Here is a 6,000-nt window from a genome sequence, read left to right as displayed (position 1 = left end):
CAGAGAGTGGATTTAAAACTTTGTCCTTTTTTATTGCAGACATAAAGTTTATCTAATGTTTGTATAGCAACTACTGCAAAGGCGGCATAAGAGAAAGGGGAAAAACTTTTAAAACTGAAATGAAGCAGCATGTCGCTACTACCATGAAAGAACCACAGAAGACTGGCTGTTAAAAATGGAAAGTAATGCACTCATAAAACTCACATTTTAATTATATCTTGGATTTCAGGAGAAAACCATTTTAGAGAATGTATAAGCTGACTGAATTCCATCAACTTTTTATGGATTTAGTCAATATTCTGGTAAAATCTGCATAACTTTCAGTCATTAAGTCTAATTATGAAGAAAATTAGGAAATTCTGTCATCATTAAGCTTGGCTTACCCAAAACTAATGTTACACACCACAGTCCCAAACACAATTCTATTCTACTTAGCTACACAGAGATTTCTCAGAAGCAGCCTAATAAACGCTCTAGTTGTTTCTGTTTTCCACTTCTAAATGCCCCCTTCCCCATCAAGCACATTCTCAACCTCAGTGGAACCATTCTGGTTCAGATCTCTACCTAAAAAAGAAGAAAGTAAATTATATGAGCCTAATTTCTTTTTTCAATTCCGGTCACTTGAACCTGGGGGTACAACAGCTCCACATTTGGGGCAGCCAACCGCTGCCCTAAAGATGTGAAATCCAATGCTAAACTTGTTAACTTGGATTTAGGAAGATTGGGGGGGAGGGAAGAAAAGAGAAAAAAAGGCAATTTTTGTTAAGAAAATGTTTCAGCTTTGACTATTAACTTACAAAATAGTACCATATACTCTGTCATATAAAGAGAAAAGTGTTTTCACTAGCAGCCCATGTCATACCCAAACTAAATACTGAATTGTCTTCAATGAAAAGGCCACCATGAACCTTGGCAGGCTTAAAATTTCTCCTAAAATACGCATGTCTAAAAACACATCTAATCTATAAATGGGTATGTGCATGCGCTTGCACATGTGTAAGCAGAGCAGGGAGATGAAAAGCCTCTGAAGCAAAGTCAGTAAGTACAGCTTCAAGTATAGGTCAATTCAAGACAGATAAAATAGACTGCCTGGGAGGGTGCTGCGGGGACAACGCCAACTAGTTGAGAATGTTTAGGCTTGTGCGACGAGGCACACACACTGATTCCCTTTCGGGAAAGCAGCAGACAACAGCTGACAAGAATCTTCACGCTTACATATTTTGGTAACCCCTCTAAAGGTGGCGGGAAGAAGCATTAATAAAGATAACAAAGAGAGCCATAAAAGTAGCCATAATATATGTCTCCATGAAAACTACACATCGATAAATAGAATTGTAGGCAAGGAAAAAAAAAAAAATACGCACAGCTACCCCAAGACCGGAAACCCATTTTAACAAACCCAAATTTTGTTTCAATCAACTGTGGAAGGCAGACAGACAGACTTGTCTTTCTTCTGAAAATAAACATTTAACTGCATTAGTGTCAAAAATTACAACAACTTCTAAGATTTACCAGAAATGATGAAGTATGTTTCTTCTCTTATTAAAGGCCAGACCATGGCTTATGAATGCCTCAGAGGAAGAGGCATGACTTCATCTACATTTAAAAGCGTTCAGCTTAGTGTTTTTATTCGCATTGTACAGGGTGAAATTCAAGCACATGTCCAAAAACTCTAGAAGCACGTCTCCCTCATGTTATAACCTGTAGAAACCTCTAGTAAGCCACATCTTTTACCTGGGAAAGGGTAAAGAGCACAAGCTAGATAAAAATAATTATGATTTACAAAAATAGAAAAGTCACAGACATTCAAAATCTCAGTCATTTCTGCAAACTGATCTGATAAAAATATATTGAAAAGGTGTATATTAAAATCTCCTCACTACCTTGGTGGAAGTAATGATGAAAGTACAGCTTTACAAATCAACACCTATTTCACTTTCCTCCTTACAAAGCACAGCCTTTTCTAAATTTACTATTACAAGACAGCTTGAAGAAAAAAACATAAATAATAGTTTTTATTCTTAGGAGTATTTTATTCACATTCTGAGTATAATGATTCATTCTAGAACAAACTCAAAAAATTAAAATATAAGGGTCTTGCAATCTCCGTCTCCTATGCCTCCCTGAAAGCCAAAGGAAAATCTGCCTCCTTAGAATTCTGTAAAAACATAAATTAAACAATGTCAATGTAATACAGGTCCCCCCATGACAACGGAAAACCCCAAAGACAAATCATATCACATGACACCAAGACAATGAACTGTTTTGGGAGTCCCAATGTCTTGTAGAGAACCCACAGTCATTATATCACTAAATATAATGTCCTGTAGCCAAACATATACAACTTTAAAAAAATCTGGGTAACAAGAGAACACAACTGAATGCATGGTATTAATGCCAAGAAGCCGTAGCACGCATACTGCGGAAAGCGATTACAATATATAGAGGAGAGATGACAAATACAATTTCTTCAAGGAAATCAAAAAGCAAGCAACCAGTATTGCAAACAAGTACAATAGTAAGCCACAAAAGCCCAGTAATTTATAACAGAAGCTCTGAAGAAAAAGTAATAAGACACTGCACTAACTCTGTTTAAATACCTAACATTCATGTTCATAAAAACAATTTCCAATGCCTGTTTTTGCTGGCCTGGCTTCAGAAAGGGTTCTTGTAGTCCTATGAAGTCAACTGCTTGGAATTATCTGTGAAAGCTTTGACTAAATGATATACCTACCTCTGCCTAATATGAAATTACATGATCATGAAATTCAACTGGAAATTAAAACGATAAAAATATTTTATTGGACAGGGGAGTGCCTGTTTTGGTTTGGGTTGGTTTTTTTTTTTTTTTTTTTTTTAATTATTATTCTTTAAGCCAACTTTTTTTGACCTTTGCATATTTTTGGTAAAATTGCGCTCTCATATACTCTGGATACCCCTCTTCAGGAAAAGAGTATTTTGGATTAAGTTAACACCAAGTATTTTTATTCTGTCACAAAAGTATGCAAAATATCACAAAGTGCTATTACCAGTTACATCACTTCAATTAAATGTGATTTGTCTTATACTCAAATTATATACATAATCAAGCTCTGACCCACAGAAGTCAGGTTCCGCCCAAAAACTGACCAAAACCATGAGATTAATTAAAAAAACACCCCAACAAACAAAACAAAACAAAAACCCAAACAAAAAACCCCCCACAAAAGCAAAACAACCAAAAAACTTACAACACAAAAAAGTCAAAACATTTCAGGGTCCTCTTCTATTCCTACGTGCATGTGTGCAGACACAGTTTGCTGTCACCTACTGAACCATGAAACAGGAATTCAGCAGCCAAAGAACAATTCTTTTGCAAATATTAAGAGACTCCCAGCTGACTTCTTACAATATCAATCTCAACTCTGCCCAAAAAATCATTACCTATTTAGCACTGTTGAGGGCATTTTCTATATAGGAACACATGAATATTTTGGTGTAGGAAAACATGAATAAGCATGCAGTTACCAAAAAACTCACTTAACTGCACAGTACAAAAAAAAACAAACAACCAACCATGATTAATATATCTCATTTTTCTTTCTAGGAGTACAATAAAATCCTTTAACTCAGCTTCTGCACTATGCTCCATAACAACTTCAATGGAGTGATTGTGTAAAAGTATTTTTAGAAAAAGTAGTAGATATCAGGGGTTAGAAATATTTGCTTGTATTTCTGTTTGAATCTTAAAATTGCATTTTAACTTTTGAATGAAGGAAACATTTTAAAATACCCTAAAGTCTTCTGGCATGACCAAAGAAACAGAACCTCTTGAAAATCCTCCTCAGTTTATACAGTGATCCAGGTCAGATACCAGTAATTTAGGCACTTTTGTTCAAATAACCCTTGCAACACAGGCTTGATCAGAGGCTGGGTTAGGCTACCTCACTCAGGCACTCGGTTTGGGTTGGAACCTCAAGTGCTTTGCTGAAGCAAGTCTCAAGCATTCTAGATACCTTGAGAAATTGAGTTATAGAAGAAAAAAAAAAAAAGATAGAAAAAAAACCAAATTGTACATACAGTGATGCTCACTGGAAGGACTGCTGGGATTACTCACTCAAACATTTGTCAATTTATTTCATTTATTATTTATGCACAATTATCTTATTGGCATCAGAAAAAATTATACAGCATCCCGATGAAATAGCAATTGTAGGTTACCACTAAGAGTTTTCTTTCTAAAGCAACTTAAGGTGCATCAGTCACTCGAGCATTACAGTTTCATTTGGCCAGAGAGATACCAACTAGTCACTACAGAAGTGTTGGGCAAAACACTGATTAATTTAGGTATTAATCACCTCAGCTAAGTTGGCCTTACAAATTATAGTGAAGCAAGCTAAAATAAATCAAGCGCTAATGAGCCCAAGTCTATTTTAACAGTATTAATGTCTTAACTTCATTCACACACAGAAACTGAGTTCATTCCAAATGAAATTGTTAGTTATGCTTCTGTTATGATTATATATCTATGGCAACGGTAAATCATCAATTGAACTTCACTACTAAAGCATTTAGAGACAAGGGTGGGGAGGGAAGAGAGATATTTACACTAAAAAACTCAAGCTGAAAGCAGCACGAAGAAGCAGACAAGCTTATACACCAACAACTTGGTAAAAAGCTGCCTTTGAAGACAGTGCAGTCTTCTCTCCATTTATTTGTTCTGTCAACCAGCAGCATTCCTTCGAGCTCATTTCACAAACCTCTCCCTCTCCACTTAATACTTTTTCATGTCCGTTTTTGCCATTATGTTAATTGACTGCTGTAAAGAATTTGGTGCTGCTTGAAGTTTTTGATATCAACTCTGTTTATTGCTACTTCCCATTCATCGTTTTTTCATATAAAGCATTCCATTATATTCAATACAGTGCAATTTATGCACCAAAACAAAAACAGTGGGGATAGGGAAGATGTTATAAGAAATTTCATAGTCATAGACTTCTATACAGTATCACTATTAAATCAGACAAGTCTGATGGACAGTTATGGAATGGCAGGGACTTCCTCTCTCTGTTCAGGAAAACTACAGTGCTGGCAAAGGGGATGCTGCTGAGGCAGCCTATAAAATGCCCAGAAATATATGCACCCAGTCAGTTAACAGCTAATAAAGCTCTATGCAAAGGAAGCCATTATCTGAGCTCTTCCTGACCTAAATGGATGGCTGCAACAGGGACTTGTCAGTGGGAAGCTGTGAAGACTCACCATGTGGACAAGGGCATCACAATAGTGACCAGACACAAATGTGCAACAGGAATCTTACGTTTCAGCAGCAACGTCCAGAGCCATCATCATATTTCAGAGCTGAGAAAAAAACTAAAAAAAGCAAGGGGCCTCAGCTAATGAGTGCTGAAGCAGCCACTCTGTGCAACTACAGTTCTGACATGCAACTCATTTCCCTCACACGAGCTACACAATTGGATATGTACCATACATATGAGCACCAGCTAAACATACAAATGGTAACACTTTATTACTCCAACATAGGCTCTTCAGATTTTTAATAGCAAAATATACTCATAGGTTGGTTGTGGGAAAAATCTAAATGAAAGGAGGCAATTGTGCTGGCCAAACCTAATCATAACCTCAGACCAACTTCACAAACATTTCCCTGACACAGAAAAAACTACAAAAGAACCTAATTATTTGAGGTATTTGGAAGTTCTGTAGGATCTTACATAAACAAACACACAACCTTACCTCAAGTCTCTAACAAATTAAGTATGCTGCATCTTGGTAAAGATTAAGTACTAATATAAACTTGTAAAATTAATTTTGGAAAATCATTACGAAAACCTTCAAGAATCCTGTAAAAGCAGGGTTGCACTTGGGTGTATCTGCAAGTTTTGGATGCAAGACCGAATCCAAGCCTAACCTACAGCAAGATGTGTGGGCTTCCTTAAGTTCAAAAGGCACAACCTGAGTAACTTTTCACCTGCTGACTGCATTTTTTGTGTGTATGTATGA

At 36.4% G+C, this 6,000-nt stretch overlaps 2 protein-coding genes across 7 annotated transcripts in view; one reads left to right on the top strand and one right to left on the bottom strand.

Annotated features, from left to right (window-relative positions):
* Positions 1–6,000, bottom strand: part of CMSS1 (cms1 ribosomal small subunit homolog) — a 247,164-nt gene that overhangs the window by 218,551 nt on the left and 22,613 nt on the right. The gene's annotated exons all lie outside the window — the stretch shown is intronic.
* Positions 1–6,000, top strand: part of FILIP1L (filamin A interacting protein 1 like) — a 142,655-nt gene that overhangs the window by 132,860 nt on the left and 3,795 nt on the right. The gene's annotated exons all lie outside the window — the stretch shown is intronic.

This window comes from Athene cunicularia, assembly GCF_003259725.1.
Source record: "Athene cunicularia isolate RWA chromosome 1 unlocalized genomic scaffold, athCun1 chr1_part1, whole genome shotgun sequence".
In the NCBI taxonomy this organism is placed as follows: Eukaryota; Metazoa; Chordata; class Aves; order Strigiformes; family Strigidae; genus Athene; species Athene cunicularia.
Note: the sequence above shows the minus strand (reverse complement) of the source record. Positions and strands in the feature narration are given on the sequence as shown.